This window comes from Urocitellus parryii, chromosome 4 (assembly GCF_045843805.1).
Source record: "Urocitellus parryii isolate mUroPar1 chromosome 4, mUroPar1.hap1, whole genome shotgun sequence".
NCBI classification, from domain to species: domain Eukaryota; kingdom Metazoa; phylum Chordata; class Mammalia; order Rodentia; family Sciuridae; genus Urocitellus; species Urocitellus parryii.
In genome coordinates, this window is record NC_135534.1 from 43,223,315 (window position 1) to 43,242,697 (window position 19,383).

A 19,383-nucleotide genomic window follows, 5' to 3' on the forward strand; every position below is an offset into this window, starting at 1 on the left:
TTTGATCTGGTTTGGTTTGGTTTTATACCAACAGCATATGGAATTCAAAGTGCTCAGTCATTAGTAACACAAGATATAAAGGAGGCAATGTAGTATAGTCGTTCATTCTTTCCTTCAATAGACATTTATTATCTACAATGGTTTGGGTATAGTTCTGTGTTTTGAAGAACCCTTGCCTTCTTAGGAAAAGGTAGAAATGTGGAGATAGAAATACGTAATAAATCAATAAACACAGGAAGTGAAAGATGCAGATAAAACAGAGTAGGGGGGATAGAGAACAATATGGTTTTATGCGTGAGGAGGCACTTGTATAGACTTCAAAGAAGGAAGGAAAGAAGCCAGGAGCCTGTGTATAAGAACAGTATTACAAGCAGAACAAACAGCCAATGCAGAGGACTAAGGCAGGCACACGTGGAGAATGTCAAGGAACACCACAGCCTAAGGAACAGAGTAATAAGTGACAAGCCTGGCACAGAGTAAGCAGGGAATAGTGATAGGGAAAGGGACCAGGGATACAACTAAGAGCTCCATCTCTTTAGACTTACAGGTCATCCTATAATCTCTTACTTTAAGTGACATGGGAAGCTTTGTAGAGATTTGAGGAAAGGGCTTACATTACCTGATTTAAATGGATTATACTGGTTGGTGGGTTAAGAACAGACTGGAAACAAGGTCACAGAAAATGTGGGCAACTCATTGAAGACTATTGCAATAGCACATGTGAGAGTAAGTGACGGTCTGGACCAGGCAGGTAGTTGCAGAGATACTGTAAAAAGTGTCATGTTTTTTACATATTATGAAGATAAAATGAATAGAATTTATTTATAATTGCATTACAATGTGAGAAAAAGTAAGGACTGCTCCATATTTTTGGTGGCCCAGTAACACACTGAAAATAATTTTCCAGGAGGGAGCAAACAAACGCAGCTGATAGATCCAGTAGGAGGAAGATGGAGGACTGACTCTTGGAATTACCAACATGGAGGTCAGTGGTGACCTGAATCAAAGTTGGTTTGCTAGGATGATAGGGAACAAAACCTGGTCAGGATGAATTCTAGAGAAAATGGGAGGGGAAGCAATGAAGATACAGGATTTACCAGTTCTTCTTGGGATTTGCTGTGAAGAGACACAGAGAAATGGGGATCCTGGTTGGAGAAGGAGATAGAATGGAGTGAAGGTGTGTACTGACATAAAATGGGTTTGTAGAATTATATATGCTGCTGGAGATTGTCCCATTGATGCAGTACAGGAGGGATGGAATACCAGTTGAAGTTGATCATGCACAAGAAAAAGTGGAGACCCTAAATAGGAGCATGCAGAGTCCATGGTACAGAATGAGGTAGGTTCTGCTTCTATTTTCTGGGTGAGGTAGGAAAGAAGTTTATCAGTGGAATGTGAACAAAAGCCTGGAAGTGTTGAGAGTATGAGAAGTGGGGAAGAGATGTGCAATAGCTACCCCACAGAGGAGAGTGTGATGGCTTTGCAATCATGCAGACCTGGGTTTCAAATCACCTCTAACCTGCCTCCTACTGGGACCTGAAACAGGTTAGCTCTCCATGATCCTACCTCCTCACAATCAAAATGGAAATGAAGATGCCTTAAAAACAGCTGCTCCCACATCTCATAAGGTTCTTCTGAAGGTCAAATGCAATGCTGTAAGCCCCTGGCACACGGAAAACACCAGATTAATATTCATCTTTCCTTTCCTACTTTCTCATGGTTGTCTTCCACCCTCTTTCTATTTCCTTTTCTAAAACATACATGTATACATAAAGCAACACAAACATATCATGGAAAATTTAGAAAATTTTTTAATAAAATTATCCTTTACCCTTTCTTTCCTTTTTTTCTGAATCTGCTGGAATCTTTCCAAACCCTAACATCTAACCAAATCAGTCAATCAAGCAACCAATGGATATTTGAGAATCTCCTCTGTATCCAAAGTGTGTGAGCCCTGGGGTAGAAAGATCAAAGAGACATGCTATTCTTTTCGCTTAGTAACCTGATGGCATAAACAGAAAAAAAAAATTAACAAGAGGGAAAACTATCCCCCACGTGCATATCATACTCTCTTATATACAAATAGACTGCAGCCTCCAAGCCCAACTCTGTGCAAACTAATCATAATTTGAGAGCACACAGAAACTACCAGGTTCAAATTCCTCATTTTGCAAATGATGCTCAAAGAAGGGAAGTTCTTGCCAAAGGTCACAAAGAGCTGAGTAGTACAGATGGAACCTGCTGGCCAGGATTTACTGAATTTTATTTCATAAACTTTTCCTTATTTTCTTCCTGTCCTCCTACTACTACTCTGGTCATCATCATCATCATCGTCACCATAACCATCCTCAGTATCAACATCTACTGAGTCCTCATTAAGTCCCAGACAAAAATCTATATGCTTTCCATGTATTGCTTCAATTAAACCCATGACAGGGGGCTGTTTTTATTTATTAATTATTAACTATTATTATTATTGCTATTATTATTCTGGGGATCAAACCCAGGGCCTGGTATATGCTACTCAAGAACCCTACCACTTAGCTACATCTCCATGCCTCTTTTTTTTAAAGAAATTATTAAAATGTAGCTCTAGTAACTTATGCAAAAGGAAACCTTTAGAAAAAATAAAATAAACAAGAACCCAGTAGTCTGACTCGACCCTCTCATTTCCCTGTGAAGTCAGTTCTCCCATTTTCAAATTATGTAACAGTTTACCTGTGCCTTTGCCTCCATTTGGGCTCTGAGCATTTCAAGTCTTGGCATTGGGAGTTCATGTTCCTCTCTTTGAAGTTATGGAAAGAGATATGTGTGAGCTCTTTAAAGGTCCAGAATTCCTCTCATGCCCAAGACAGCCACCTATATGTGTGGGAATCCTTTAGCTTATTAACTCATTCACCCAGTCAACCAGAACTGAGTGTCCACTATGTTCCCAGCATCTGGCCAGCTGCAGAGGACTCAGCATTAAAACAAAACAAGTTCAAGCAGCCGACAGTCCTTCCTGGAGGTGAGGGATATGAGTGAGGGAGAAGGGGACACATCACCAAATTGTAAACAGAAGGTAATTTCCCAGGCCGATGAGTCTTTCAAGGGGAATAAGACAGCTGAGTTGGTGGGCATGAGACAGAGCCATTGCTACAGGGGGGTGGCACATCTGTCCTGAAGTCAGGCACGAGGCCTCCCAAGGCAATTTCCAACATAGATATCAGGGCCTTTTCTCTTTAGGCCCCAGTGTCAGATTACCCAGACACAGATACTCACAGTTTACCTCCTCCAAACACTGGACTCTCCGAATGTTTAAAAACGAAAGCCCCAAAATCAGTCTTTTTCACCTATTTCACCATTTTGAAAATTGTGTCTTTTTTGACCACACAACTCTATTTCCCAAAGGCCTTGTCATAGAACCCATCCTCTCAGAGGCTAATTTCATTATTAAATCATTTGAGGTAGGAGGAGACTTCTCCGTGTTCCTGATGAGCTGGCCCTGTACTCTCAGGTGAGTGGAGGAAGAGGTCAGCTTGGAAGGGTGGCCGTCAGGTTGTCCTCCTGTCACAGGTGCTTCTCCTCCACTGTGCTCAGGGAACAGGAGAGATGCAGCGCCCTCTCCAGAGAGCTGCACTCTCCCCAAAGCCCACGTGGAGCTCTGGGTGTGTCATAGAGGTGGACACCCCTCCCTTGTGTGCACAGCAGCACACTCCTTTTCGTCCTGGTGAGGAAGACAGAAGCAGCATTACTGCCACCCCCATTTTATTGATGAGAAACCCAAGACTCAAAGGGGTTAAGAAACGCATCTGAGGACACATCGCTAGGAAGTGGGGAAGCCAGGGAGTGATCTGTAACAGTCAGGGTCTTGGTGGGATTTACTATACTAAAATCTGGCCATTTGAAAAGAGAATAATAAACCCAAAGGACCAGTTACACAGCGGTGGGTAAGGAGTAGCTAAGCAGCAAGGGACAGGGTGGCACCCCACAGTTTATAAAAGTTAAAGGGATGGGCAGAGCTCTTACCTTCCTGAGCATACAAGGGCAGTGAACCCAAAAAGGGCCACCTAATTGGGGCCTGTGTCCTCTGGTCAAGGGACAAAGCCAGGCTTGGGTGACTCCACAGGAAAGGAGCTATGGGAATGAGGCCCTCTGTTCCCTTCCTCCGACCTCCTGCCTATACTTTCTGCTGATGATGTTCAGAAGGAATCCAGACAGGCTGCTGGGACACAGAGCACAGAGAGGAAGGGAGAAGAGAGAATGTTTCTGGAGAAGCAAACAGAAGATACTCAGCATGGACTTCAAGGTTTTTTTCCACCTTCCCACCCTGCTTCCTCCTCCAGGGATGACTGTAGTTAATACTGAAGCATCCTCTCTTTTGAAAGAGGTGACATTTTAGTTAATCCCAGAGATCATTCCTCTTGCAAATACTAAGTCGCTTTTTCCATGTGCTGCTTAGCAAGTGTGAGCTTCAGAGCAAGGCTCAGCCACATAGTTTGCATGTTTAACAGTTTTGTGGATAATGTAAAGGTTGTAATCATTTTCTTCTCTGGATTTCAGAATTACTCCGAGAGAAGCTTTAAGCCGAGCTGCAATGCTGAATTCCACCAGGGCATGGGCTCTAACTTCAGGGAGATAAAGCGGCAGCCCACAAACTCTCCAGGATCCAACTTGTAGGTAAGGTATGGCAGGAAAACAAAAACACCAAGCTATGTTAAGGAGTCAACGTAAGAGAGTGTAACAAAGTAAATGTGGGACTTCTGTGCCAGGAGGATGCTATAGAGTGGGGCTGGCAGGGTACCCTTGAAACTCTGAGGTTGGTCCTTAGAGAAGGAATCTAAACAAGTTGCCAAAAGCCAGAGACTGATGGACTAAGAAAGCAAGAGTTGGGAGTATCAGGAAGTGAAAATAAGTGGGAAGACTGGCTTGGATAAAAGCCGCAGTCGGGCCCTGGCTTAGATGGCCTGCCACGGCACCTTATGTGGAATGCGCAGCTGTTTAATGCGCTGTAAGAGGGCAGCTATAAGAGAGCAGTTAAAAAAGGCAGACAAGTGGTGCCTAGGTTTTCCAAAGCACAAGTCCAACGAGAGCTACCCCTGCCATTGGGGCTGATGGACTATGGAGGCAGGAGGCAGTCAGGCCTGTTTGATCTTGGCCTGGGACCTTCTGAAGATGCCATAATCCTGACAGCAATGGCCACGCCTACAAATGACTCCTGATTAACCAGATACTGGTATTACTTGTTCTGTACACTTCTGCTCTGCTCAGACATGCAAGAAGAATCATCCCAATCAGATCAAGCATCAGCTGCATCATAAAGGCACAGATTAAACACACACCATGCACAGCGCTGAACTATTGATTTTCTGGGCAGACACTGTTGACACATCTGCCCAACACTTCCCCTTTATTCTTCCTCAACAAACCTGTTTTGTCAGATGAGCAATGTGCCAGCACCACAGGAAGGACTGCTGGTCTTGGACAGTCATGGTCATTCCTGTCCCCTTTGCCAGAGAAAAGCATCTAGAGACCATGCCTGGGAGAGTGGAATAGAAGAATGCTAAGGGCCTCTTCCCTGATGCTAGATCTGTGCTACAGACTCATCTCAGATGCTGCTTCACCTAAACTTCTTGTTTAAGGAACATTATATATTATTGTATTTTAAGTCACTAGTATTTGCAACCCAGAGAGGACTATCCCATCTGTGTACCGTACCACATTTAGTTCTCACAATCCCACAAGGGAGACACTATTATTATTTCTATCTTATGATTGAGGCTTGGAAATCTTAAATAACTTGCAGAAGGTGGCATAGCTCATGGCAAAGCCAGAGTAGAAACCCATTTTTGTCCAAAAGCTTGTCCCTCTTAATCATTTGTTATGGTTTGAATGTAAGATGTTCCCCAAAAGCTCACATGTGAGACAATGCAAGGCGGTTCAGAGGAGAAATGATTGGGTTATAAGAGTCTTAACCCAATCAGTGAATTAGTTTCCTGATAGAGATTAACTGAGTGGTAATTGAAGTGGTAGGGTATGGCTGGAGGTGGTGGAAATTGGGGCGTGGCTTTGGGTATAGATTTATATCTGTTGAGTGGAGATTTTCTCTCTCTGCCTTCTAATCATAATGTGAACCACTTCCCTTTACCACTTCGTTCCATCATGATGTTCTGCCTCACCTTGAGTCTAGAGGAATGGAGCCAGCTGTCTATGGATTGACACCTCTGAAACTGTGCGAGCTCTCAAATAAATTTTTCCCCTTCTATGATTGTTCTGGGTGGATCTTTGTAGTCACAGCAGTGAAAAAGCTGACTAAAACACCACTGAACTAACTACACTTTGTCTCATTGTGTTCACCTTGAACAGCACCCGCTTTGCTTCAGCTACACAAAATCAGACCTAGCATTATGTCCACGCTGACCCTCATCACATACCCATTTCAATTTTGTTACTCCCGTCTCAACACGGGCTCATTGCCGTGGTCTCACCTAGCTACACGGCCAAGATAGGACATGCCGCTACGAGAGCAGGGGCTCCTGGCTCCCTGCCCTGGTTCTCCGGTCCCTGCTGTTTGTGACAGGCAAGAGGGATGTATTCCAAAGCAGGAAGCTGGAAGCTGGCAGGTGAGCGCTGCTCCACACACTGCCAAGGGACAAAGCTGCCCAGACCATCCTACAGAAAGCAAAGCAGCCCTCATTCCTCCTGAGGATGTTCCTACTGCAAATCAATAGTTCATTGGACTTGTATTCTTTTAAATGAAAAAATCAATCTGAATAACACTATGTCTGATGTTATTTATTATTGAAATATGTGTTTGTATATTCAAAGAAAAATTTGAAGAAATAGAAATAAAAGTGCTCATAAGGACTACTCCTATAAAATAGGATGAAAGGCAGGGTGATAGTTTGAAATACCTTATACCTTTCATAATTTCAAACTGTTTCAGAAAAACCTACCCATCAAGCTTCATAATAATGATACGCCAAAGTAGCAAAGGCCACTCTAGAAACCATGCCCAGGGGCTTGATGGGAAGCCCTGCCTGTAAGCCTCAAATGCAGTATTAAGGAACAGTCTGACAGGGTTTTATGATGGTGACATGTCCACTATACAGACAACACCTGTGTCCTCCGTTGTGTCTGCTCTCCAGCAGAGGGACATGTGTGCCTGAGTCTCACCTGTCATCAGTTCATGTCTGTGCCCCATCTGTAAATTACCTTCTCCTCCACTCCTTCACGCCTGCCAGAGCTCCCGCTGACACAGGCACATGTAAATTCAACTTGAGAGCAGAGCACAACTCATCTTGTGCTGTGAATCAGGCCAGGGAAGCACCAAAAGCCTTCTATAAATTAACTGCCTTCATCCAGAAGCAGACAATCCCCAAAAGTTCAAAACAAGGTGTGAAGATGACTTCATCTTCTCCTTTCCTTGTGCCTGTTTACCAAGCACGCTGGAATTGTTAATGCACACTCACATGTAGGTTCTGGTTTGATCTCACAACAAACTGTACAAATGGACTAGACAGAACAGATGCTAATTTTGCACAGATGTGGGGACTGATGGAATAATCTGGAAGACTAAGAGCAGAGGTCAAAATACAGACTCTACACACAGCTTTTCCATTTATGCATCCATTCAAGTATTTGCTGATATTGCTGACTATCTATTATGTGGCAGTTCTGTGGAAGACATTGATGGCACAAGTAGAGAGTTCTCAGGGTACTTACAACCTGTGAGACAGGCAGACATCAATCAAATGATCAAAAACTGCTCAGTAGAAAATGAACTCTATTTTATGGAGAAAACGTAAAATACAACTGACCCCTTTCTTTTGGCCTGAAAATTAAGGATGAATAGAAATTGATTGGCATTATAGAAAAGGCATGTGCAAAGGTCCAGTGGCTTAGGTGAATATGGTACATTTGAAGAACTAAAAGAATTTGTGGTTAGAGGATAAAGAAAACTGATCACAAGATAAAACTGTAGAAGGAAAGATTGGCCAGACTATAAAAAATAAATGGAAACACTGGTCAGACTATATAAAATTTGTGTAAGCTAAATTAAGGATCTGAATTGTTGTCTTAAAATATAGATGCTATTAATTAGGCTTAATCGTTTGTTGGAGAGAGAAGGGAAGGAGCTTGTAGTGTGAAGTCGTTGTACATCACTCCAATATTCATGAAAAAATACCATTTGTGAAAATTACTCAGAATTCAGTGTGTTCAAATACCTCCGGAGCTCTCTTATTAGTTTCTGCAGGTTTTAGTGTATATCGAATAAGGTACCCATAGAAGAAGCAATAATGACAAATGTCCTCCTAAATGAAAGTTCTCTGTTGTCCGACCCTTTATTTTACTGCCAATAGTTTTCAATGAGACCTTGTGAGTGCAAAGTCAACTTCACAAATAAGAGGATTTACCACCTTGAAACATTAAATATCAAAATTTACATCAGAACAGTGTGAAGCCAATTATGGAACACAGGAGAGTAGGCCGATTCGTCTATTCCACATTTGAAGAAATGACCAGATGGCTCATCTGCAGTCAGTTGTGATTCAAGGTTAGGCCCATGGCCACTGCACATCAGCACCGAGGCACACTTAAGACATACAGATCACACAAGGACAAGGGGCCTTATCTCTGTGCTACCGAAACCACAAACCTCTCAACACTCCAAATTCCAGGAATAAGGGGCATTTAAATGTAAAGCCAATTCTGCATAAGCCTTCTAGAATCTAAAGACCAATTTAGGAACAAAAGCTGGAATTTATAACATGGTAGACCATGGTCCAACAGGGAGTGTTGTGAACTGGCCAGGTCCCCTAATTTCATAAAATTATACATGAAAATGTGCTTTTTGGTTGTTTGGGGGGGTTTTTTCCCAGTAAATAAATTGGATTCCTTGAACTTATTCCATGAGAAGCTGGAAGTGGAGGAGGAAATCTAAGTCCTGAATGCTAGCCCAGAGAAAGCAATTTGACTCTTTTGAGTAGTAACAGTGGTAGAGAATAAACTCCCTGAACAGAGGAACAGAAAAGGACCCTGGGCTCTGGCTCCTGTCTGCCCCTGACTTACTGTATACCCTTGAACTAGCTGCTTCCTTTCTCAGCACCTCAAAGTCCCCATCTATAAGATACAAGAACATCCATCTCACAGGGCTATAATGAAGACAAGTGAATATATGAACCATCTCTAAAGAATTATAAAACACTAACCTCAGCTTAGTAATGACTGAGCAAAAAGTCTGCATTTCCCCCAGTGTGGCTTTGGGTCTCTGAGGCTAAAATGTCAAGGAATTCAAGAAACTTGAATTATGCATTTCCCTCATCTTGCTTCTCCTTCAGCCAAAGACAGTACCAGACCTGGAAAGTAGGTATTAGCAGAAGAGCACCAAGTGACTAAGTTGCTTAAGTGCTTTGCTGGGGAGATACCAGGATTAATCGCAGCCCGAGGCTGTTTACCTCCAATGGAAATAAAACTCCATTCTGGGTGATAGAGCATTCTGAGTGTCCCAAAGTACCCACTGATGGCCCCAACCTGAAGCCTGTAAGTACATATTTGTGAGATTTGCTGTCAGGAAAGTGATGCCCTCAGGCTAATAGAGTCTAATGAGTAGGTATGTGTCCTGACATTCCTGAGGAAAGGTAGAGACGGCCTCTCACAGGCCCTTTAAGGAGAAGAGAAATCATTTCTGCTCTAATTGCTAAGGAAAACCCTCAAGCGGGGGTCCAGCCACATTAACCAGCTAGCTCAGTAACTCTGGAAACCCTGCTGGAAAAAAAAAAACACTCACCAGAAGTTAAAAGGATGAGCTAGGGGACAAGAGTCAATTGAATGTGGAGTTAGGGTAGGAAAAAGAGGGCAAAGAAAACTTTTCCTTCCAACACTCCTCCTCCCCACACCCCAACCCAAACACACCCCTAAATGAAGAACAAAAATATTACAGGTACACCCATAAATAGGCTTTCTGGCACCCAACAGTTCTGGCTGTTATCATTTATAACATTAGTTTAATTAAAAGTTCCTTTAATTAAAGGAATTAAATTAGATTAATTTCCTTTACAGTAGAATAGGAAATCAATTCTTTTCAATGACAACATCAGCACCACTGGTCTAACCGGAAAACTAATATAGCAACTGGAATTTTTTTTTTTTTTCAACAAGAAAATCCTCATGGCTCATGCATTTTTTTTTATTCCCCACTGATCCTTTCCAACAAGTGAAGCATAAAACTAATAGACACAACTAAAATATAAATGTATATGTATTTTTTCAAATACAGTCCCATCATGGGTATTGTTCTGATTTTTTATTTTCTCTCTGCTTTCCTTTAAAAAAAATAGCTGTACATATCCATGTAGTAAAATTATAACAATAAAAATGCAAGGATCAATATTTTTTTTTTCTAAAAGAGAACAATTTACTTCTCTTGCATTCTATTTTGCCTTCTATTCATCCCATGTAGAGCCAGGTCCACTCGAAGCCATGACAACCCAAGATGATGAAATCACTCCAAGTTGCAAATGGAGTCTTATTTTTCTATTTTAATACATCTTAATGTATTTAATACATCTTCATGTATACAATGAAATACCTTCATGTGAATCTAGTGACGGCATCTAAAAACAGACCATTAGATAACGAAAAGATTCTATTGTATTTCTATTTAATCCTTTTCACTACCACTGTGAAAGGCCAGGAATAGAGGAAGGAAGTGAAGCCACATGGATCATCAACTTCAGTTAATCCTTTCACCTCCCACTTCTCTCTCTACCATTGAGGCCACAGTTAACTAAAGGCACACTTAACCCCACCAGGGAACATAAGAAAATTAGAAATAGGTCTGCTCCTAATGTCCATGGGATGTCGGGCAAAGTTAAACTTGGAATCCACCTAATAAGGTTGAAAGGAATAAGCCACAGGCTACACAAGATAGGAAGAGGCAGGGCAGTCAGAACAGGGAGCCAACACTCAGGTGTCAAGGCCACCTTTTTTTTTTTTAATTGATTGTTCAAAACATTACAGAGCTCATGATATATCATCTTTCATACATTTGACTCAATTGGGTTTTGAACTCCCTTTTTTACCCCAAATACAGATTGCAGAATCACATCTGTTACATACTCACATTTTTACATAATGGCATATTAGTGACTGTTGTATTCTGCTACCTTTCCTATCCCCTACTATCCCCCCTCCCCTCCCCTCCCCTCCCCTCCCATCTTCCCTCTCTACCTCCTCTGCTGTTGTTCAATTCTCTCCCTTTTTTCCCCTCCCCCTTGCCCCTCATAACCTCTTATAATTTTGTGTGTCATTGAAGGTCTCCTACCATTTCCATATGCTTTCCCTTCTCTCTCCCTTTCTCTCCCCCCATTTGTCTTTGTTTACTGTTAGTCTTTTCCTCATGCTCTTCCTTCCTGTTCTGTTCTTAGTGGCTCTCTTTATATCAAAGAGGACATTTGGCATTTGTTTTTTAGGGCTTGGCTAGCTTCACTTAGCATAATCTGCTCTAATGCCATGTCAAGGCCACCTTAATGATGAAGCAGCCACTCTCTAGTTTTCCAAGGAATCTACAACTTTGAATATGTTACACTGGCCCTGAAGATCTTTACATTCCCTCTCAATGTTATTCAAATCTTTGTGACTCAGCAACATCAAAGGTTTTCTTTTTTTTTTCCTTCAGTATTCAGAGAATGTATTGTGCTTCTAGACAGCACAACTATCCATCATCTGCTTGCTACAGTACATTGCTTGTCTTGTAGGTCAGTAAGCTACTAAGGCCTCCATGATCAGGGCAGTCCTCATCCCCACAGGTTACCCATTCTCATATGTCTGGCACAGAACACTCTGGAAGAAAGAAATGGCACAAGTTGGAGAGAGAAGGAAGGCACTATGCCTTAGCATCAAACAATGCATCTATTCAACATGGAGGGAGGAAACTTATCTTTAAAAAGAGAGTGGGCATTTGGAGGAAGAATTTTTTGCTTATGAGCAGCTTGCGGCCTGTCAACCCACATATAAATCCAGATGATTGCAAACCTCCTGCTGGTCCTCTTCAGAAGTGGCCCTGTGAAGAAGGCAAGCTGGGTTGCTCTCCAGGGTCCTGAAGGGGGAGAGTTTGTGATGATACAGAATCAGAGATCCCCCAAAAGGCTAAAGTTGGAAGGAGAATTAAAAGTTACCTAGTTCTAGCCAGGCACTATAATCCCAGTGGCTCAGGAGGCTAAGGCAGGAGATCACAAGTTCAGAGCCAGCCTCAGCAACTTAGCAAGGCCCTAAGCAACTTTAGCAAGACCCTGTCTCAAAATAAAATATTAAAAGGGTTGGAGATGTGGCTCAATGGTTAAGTACCCTTGGGTTCACTCCCCAGTACCAAAAAAAAAAAAAAGTCACCATGTTCTGGATCCTCATTATATGCTTTAAAAGGCCAATATCCAGAAACAGCAGAAATAGCAAATAACTTTCCCATAGTCACAAAAATGTGACAATTTCTTTTAGCTCATGTTCTTAGACCAGAACATTTTGGAGGCTAAAGCAGGGATGCAAATGATAATACTATTTTGTTCATCCATGTGGACTTTGAGAGACACAGAAAAATCTAACAAGGAAGTTCCTTCACTTGGTAAAACATTACATCCCTTCATAAAAGTCATAATAATTTTGGCTCAGGATTGAGCAGAGGCCAATTCTCTAAACCTCTTCCTCTTCACTACCACAGGAATAGAGGGAAACAGGCCACACCATATTCTTAAAGTCCTATTTTAAAAGTGATATTAAAGTCATATTTTAAAAGTGATCTTGTTAGTATAAAAACCATGCACCACTGTGCTGCAGTACAGATCAGGAAACTAAGACAAACTACTAGAGAACCTCACCTAGGAGTTGTCAATCAGAATAACTTCAGGGACCCAACTAACCTCGAACTCTATTTTGCTCCATGAATTCATATTACCCATTTGGTCCTAAATACATGGGACATAAGACACTGCTTTAATAGCAGTATAATACTTGAAAATCTTCTCAATATTATGGTACATATCTATGGTACTTAATGATGCTGTCTGTTTATATAATAGCCTGACATTTTCAGAAGATTTGACATGCACTCTTTAGCTATACTGATACAATACCCCTATAGCAGAAGAGTTATTACTACTCCTATTTTTCAAATCAGAGCACATTTCCAGGCACTTGAATGAGCCAATGAACAAATTAATTAATTAATTAATTGGAAAGCAAAGACACAGATTGCCTTCCACACTCCTGTATCATTGTATGAAAATCACATTTTATAATTGGCAAAGCCAAGACAAAGATTCAAAATTCTTTTCAATCTAGGTTAAACCACAGGACTCAGGTTCCTGGAATATGAAACATGAGAGACAGCTCTTTCTTCCCTTTCCTCCCCTCTCCATACCTCCTTTTTTATCTCCCCACAGGCCTTCCATTACTGACAACTTGATACTATGCACCCATACAAATTTCTTCTCACCAGATTGCGAGAGGCTTTATAATGCCCACAACATAAACTTTGTTGCAAGCCTGACTCTCGTGTCACTAGCAATTCACAAAGTGACACTACTGTAAAGTCATAGAAACTGCCATGCATTTTCACCTGCAATGGTAGGAAGTTGAGAAACTACTCCACATCCCCAGAAGCCCTCCCTGCTGTGATCTTCCAGACCTGACTGTCTCTACCAGAAAAACAACAATCCATCGTGTGCTGCCTTACATCATCTCTTGCACCATGGCCCGGTACTCGTACTTAAACCTAAGCATGATGTCCCAGCTTCCTAGCCTGCTTGTCATCTCTCCCTAGAAAGAAGATCTGGAGCTGTTGTGTTAGTTGGACATGAGGCATATGCTGGCTTCAAAATTTTATTTTAATTAATTTTGAGGAAGAATTATGTGTATTTCTGTTTTCAAAGTGAATATTTCAACCAGAGACCCAAGAGTGTCAGTTTTTCTTTGGGAAGCTATGATCATTTATAGTCATCTCTTAATTTACCCCTTTATACTATAGCAATGTTTGTATAAAATCAGTGTAATACATTACACAGATGGCTTAAGTACCTTAATAAATGTAAGGTTTAATAAGATGATGTTTATAAATACTTAGGAGCTCTCTGGAAGGAAGATGCCATATTGACATATTTCATTATGAGAAATCTACATATATAAGCAGATACTTATATCCTGAAAATACTCTGAAGTATTAGGAACTTTGAATTACTGACTTGTTCTGTGATTTATAGTTATTTTAATTTCTGATTCAACAAGCTTTTAAAGATCAGTTAAATATAAAAGTTGGATTGCTCTGTGGCTTATAAATAGCATGTAATAAAATTAAATCTAAATATGCTATTGTCCAGACTATAATCACTGAGTTAACTCACTGTCAGGGTAGTGATCAGGATAAGAGAGTATATGTGTGTGTTTGTGTGTGTGTGTATGCATGCACGTGCCAAGCACACTTCTACAAGTCTGAACAAATGAAATAAGAATTCAGAGTTTGGTTAAAATATGATAGACTGTGATTCAGAGATAATTTTTCTAGCAGTGAGACAGAACTCAAGGTGGATTAAGGACTTAGGAATTAAACCAGAGACACTGCATCTACAAGAAGGAAAAGTAGGCCCAAATCTCTGTTATGTCGGATTAGGCCCCAACTTCCTTAATAAGACTCCTATAGCACAAGAATTAATATCAAGAATCAATAAATGGGATGAATTCAAACCAGAAAGCTTCTTCTCAGGAAAAAAAAAAAAAACAATCAGTGTGGTGATAGTGATAGAGGGCCTACAACTTGGGAACAATTTTTTACCATGCACACACTGATAGAGCAATAACCTCTAGGATATATAAAGAACTCAAAAATCTTAACACCAAAAGAACAAATGACCCAATAAATAAATGGGCCAAGGAACTGAACAGACACTTCTCAGAAGAAGATATACAATCAATCAACAAATATATAAAAAAAATCTCTAGCAATTAGAGAAATGTGAATCAAAAATACTCTAAGATTTCATCTCACTCCAGTCAGAATGGCAGCTATTAAGAATATAAACAACAAAAAGTGTTGGCAAGGATTTTGAGGAAAAGATACACTCATACATTGCTGGTAGGACTGCAAATTGATGCAGCCAATATGGAAAGCAGTATGGAGAATCCTTGGAAAACTTGGAATGGAACCACCATTTGACCCAGCTATCCCACTCCTCAGTCTATACCCAAAGCACTTGAAAGCAGCATACTACAGGGACACAGCCACATCAATGTTTATAGAAGCACAATTCACAATAACTAAACTGTGGAACCAACCTAGATGCCCTTTAGTAGATGAAAGGATAAAGAAAATGTGATACACACACACACAAACACACACACACACACACACACACGCACTGGAATATTGTTCAGCATTAAAAAAGAATAAAATCATGGCATTTGCAGTTAAATGGATGGAGTTGAAGAACATAATGCTAAGTTAGCCAATCCCAAAAAACCAAATGCCAAATGTTTTCTCTGATTTAAGGCTGCTGATTCATAATGTGGTTTGGGATGGCATGGGAGGATTAGATGAACTCTAGATAGGGCAAAGGGGAAAAGGGGAGGGAGGGGAAGGAAGAGGGAACGGGGGTAGGAATGATGGTGGAAGGAGATGGACATCATTACCCTAAGTGTATGTATAAAGTCACAAATGGTGTGACTCCACTTTGTGTACAATAAGATATGAAAACTTGCACTCTATATGTGTAATATAAATTTTAATACATTCTGCTGTCATATATAACCAATTAAAATAAAAAATGAAAAAAAAAAAAGAGGTTAACCTAGGGCAGGAGCACTTGCATGTTGCAGACAGTGCTAGCCACAGGCTGCCATTTGAATGGAAAAGACTGTAGAGTCCATCACCTGGATGCTGAGGGGCTCAGTCTACTGTCACTTTCAAGATCGAGATGCTAGAAGTGACTACTTTCAGTTCTCTCTAAACTTAAACTGTTCACAGGGATTCTGGCTGAGTCCAGGCTCTCTCTGATACCCAGGACAGGGCCAATCATGGTTCACGGGAAGGAACAGTGGCTTCAGGATGAAATTAAAAGAACAAAATGAGTAAGCCATGAATTTCCCAATGGCTAGGAAGCTTTTATTTCTTAGTATCCTCAGAGAGATAGTTTACCCAATAAATGACTGGCTGATTGGAAATTAAAAGTTACCAAATGAAAAAAAAAGAAAATCCATTTGCAGTGAATGTGAAAGATCATTGATCTGAATCCCAGGTTTGATGGATTCTTCCTTTGACTAATGGGACAGTCTGCTAAGGGGGCTGAGAACAGAGGGAGAGAATCAGAGGAAGATCTCATTCTAGGCTTGGTGGGCAACTATTAATATAAAAGGTAGGTAGAGGAAAACCCAAGGCAATGGAGATATAACCTGCCTGACCACCCAGCTGAATGGTTCCTTTTATCTTTCTAGTTTGAGGTAATCTTCTACCTGTATACTGAGATTTTCTAGCTAGGCCCCGGTAAACAGCTGAAGCAAGGAAAAAAGTATAAGTCTTGGTAGCATAGAAAGTGTTGAAGTACTAAAATAGCAATGACTTTACTTATGACGATTTGTGCAATTAGGTCTGACAAAGCTGTTTCTCAATTTCTAACCTATGTATTAAAAAAATAAAGCAGAAAGTCCTGCCACACTAAAATTCTTCAGAGCAATGGTATTGCCTGGGAAATCTTGTGTTAACTGATTTTAAATGTTTTTATGACGTTCTGTAGCACTGACTCCTGGGAAGACTCCCTCCTGTCCTTGCGGCTTTGTCTTTGACAGTGCATGAAGCTCACACACTATGGAGGGGATATGGAGGGGTAGTAAGACTAAAGTTTGAGAGGTAGATCCATGTCCAAAGTTTGTTTCTATACTTATGTTACTGAAACCTAGTGATTTACATTCTCTGGGCCTTTGTATTTCCAAGTCTATAAAATGGGTCTAATACAGCTGTCCCATATGGCTGTCCTCAGGAACATTAAGCCTAGTGTGTTACCTAGAGTGTAATAATATTCAATAAATGTAGGTGCAATGGGTTCCAACAATCAGATGCCACATTTTTCCACACAACTCCAAAGATCTCCCAAGACCTCACATAAAGAGCATGTTATGTCATATGTCAAAGAGTAAAAATATCAAGAAAATGAATACATAGAATCTCCTCTATCCATTCTACAAATACTAACCCTAAAGCTAAAGTGCTCCCATCCTTTTCCCACTCTTCTTGAAGAGAGGCTGTGGAAGCCATAAAGTATGAACAATGAAAAAAAGGTTAGAGGCAAGGTCAAAGAGGTAAATATGCAAAATAAAAAACAACCACCACCAAAAGGCATATTGTACACCAAAGGTCTAAGCACCTTACATGGAATATTTAACACTCCCATTTGTAAATATGTGCAGTCATATGATCCATAACAACAGGAATATAAATGAATTAGGTGATTATGTCATCGTATGAACATCACATATGCACTTACACAGACTAAGAAGGCTATGATGTCACTAAGTGATGTATCTAATGAGACCACCATCTTATATGCTGCCTGTTATTAACCAAAACATCATGATGTAGAGCATAATTAGTATTCATACATAGGTATTCATATTTCATTCCTGTTTCAAATGAAATCGCTAATATGTAAGTAAATTCACCTGCCCAAAGTCACAGAGTTAACAAGTGGCTGAGAATGGTAGAAAATAATACTTCATAGGGACTAAAACATTTATGAAGGCAAGAAACTCTAGCTTAGCAGGGACAGATCCTCTCTCTCCTATTTTTTTTTCTGTTCTTGAAAGAACAATGTCAAGACACAATAAAACTTTTGGAGGAAAGAAGCAAAATAATGTATAGCAAGAAAACAGCAGTGTCTCCAGGAATTTTTGGCTGGATATTACTAAAGTAGGAATTTGAGGCCTTTTCCTGGCCTGAGATTTAGGAGGACAAGCAGTGTCCTTCCTCTGCAATCCTACTTGGGCAGTATGTGGATGGCAGGTCACCGGGAACAAGAGTGCTATCTACCAGGCCACTTTAGTTCTAGAGAATTGAAAGAGCCAATGAGTTCTGAAAGGTAGAAATGGAGAGAGAAGTTAAAGGTTGGCTTCCTCCAGGCTGCCCAGCTCAAGTCTGCAGGGTGAAAAGGAGCCAATGGTTTCTATGGAAACTGTCCAGACACAATACTATAACTAGTCAAAGCCACAATACTTCAGAAGTCTAGAAAGTACCTTAAATAGAGCACATCAAAATGGAGCAAGACACACTTCGATTTCTCAGAGCCTGACACTGGATTGAGCCTGACACCAGATTGCTGCCCTTCCAAGTCTTCTAAAGCAGACTTCAGAAGGAGTGTCAAGCACATTAAAAAAAAAATCCACTCATCAGATATGTAGTCTGTCACTGACTGACCTTGGAATACCCTTCCTCTTGATGGGTTCTGGGAGGGAGGCTGTCCCCAGCACTTCTTTACCCTAGGCCCCAGGGAGCAAGCCCTGGGGCTGAACAGTCATTTTAACTTTAATGGCATCATTAATGAGAACCAACAATGCATGCTTGGAATGCAAAAAAATTCTCTGTAATTGGACTGGATCACTTTCCATAAGGATTTTCAGTGGTTTCTGGAGAGATCAACATTTTTCCCCTAACCACCATTATCTAGCTGTCTAGCCACAAGTGATTGAACAGAAACCAGTGGTCTCCATTCTTCAGCTGTCAGTAAACCTACCTCCAGTGCCAAATAGAACAGCATGTCTGTGTCACTACAACTTTCTATAGAACCCCAGCCCCCAGATCTCACAAATAGTCCTGCCACCCTCTGAAAAGCTGGAAGGTGCATTCCCCTACAGAGAATGAATGGCACTGATTCCAAAAGATTCAAAGAACAGCCATTTTAAGAAGGTCCCATTTGGAAAAGATATTTAAGCAAAGCTGCACCTGATGAAGTAAAATAGAATTAGCCGCTTCAGTAGCAAAGGCCTCTCAGATTCATTTTGAGGTAGACTGGCTTCTTTGCTCCCAAGTGGAACGAACTCAACAACAATATATCACAGTTAACTGTGATCACAGTTCCATGGAATTTCAGCCAGTGCCGAGAGCACACCGGGGTGCACTTAATATTCCCCAATCTGTAATCAACCTTTTGTACATTTGTTCCTAATCACAGGATACAGTTTCATCTTAATGAACTGTTTTCTTATCGTATTACACTTGGTCATTTCAGCACGCCTAACGGCCCATTTGGTAGGTTAAATTACAATTAAGGTCCCTTGGTTTTTGTTTCCTGGCAAGTCTTGGAGGGATTTGATTTTTTTTCCCCTTTCCACTGCTTGATTTCAAGGGCAAAATCACTAACAATCAAAGACATA

At 40.8% G+C, this 19,383-nt stretch overlaps 1 protein-coding gene across 4 annotated transcripts in view; it reads right to left on the reverse strand.

Moving 5' to 3' along the window:
* The window catches only part of Nell1 (neural EGFL like 1), an 826,302-nt gene that overhangs the window by 658,133 nt on the left and 148,786 nt on the right, over positions 1-19,383 (reverse strand). The window lies entirely within an intron of this gene.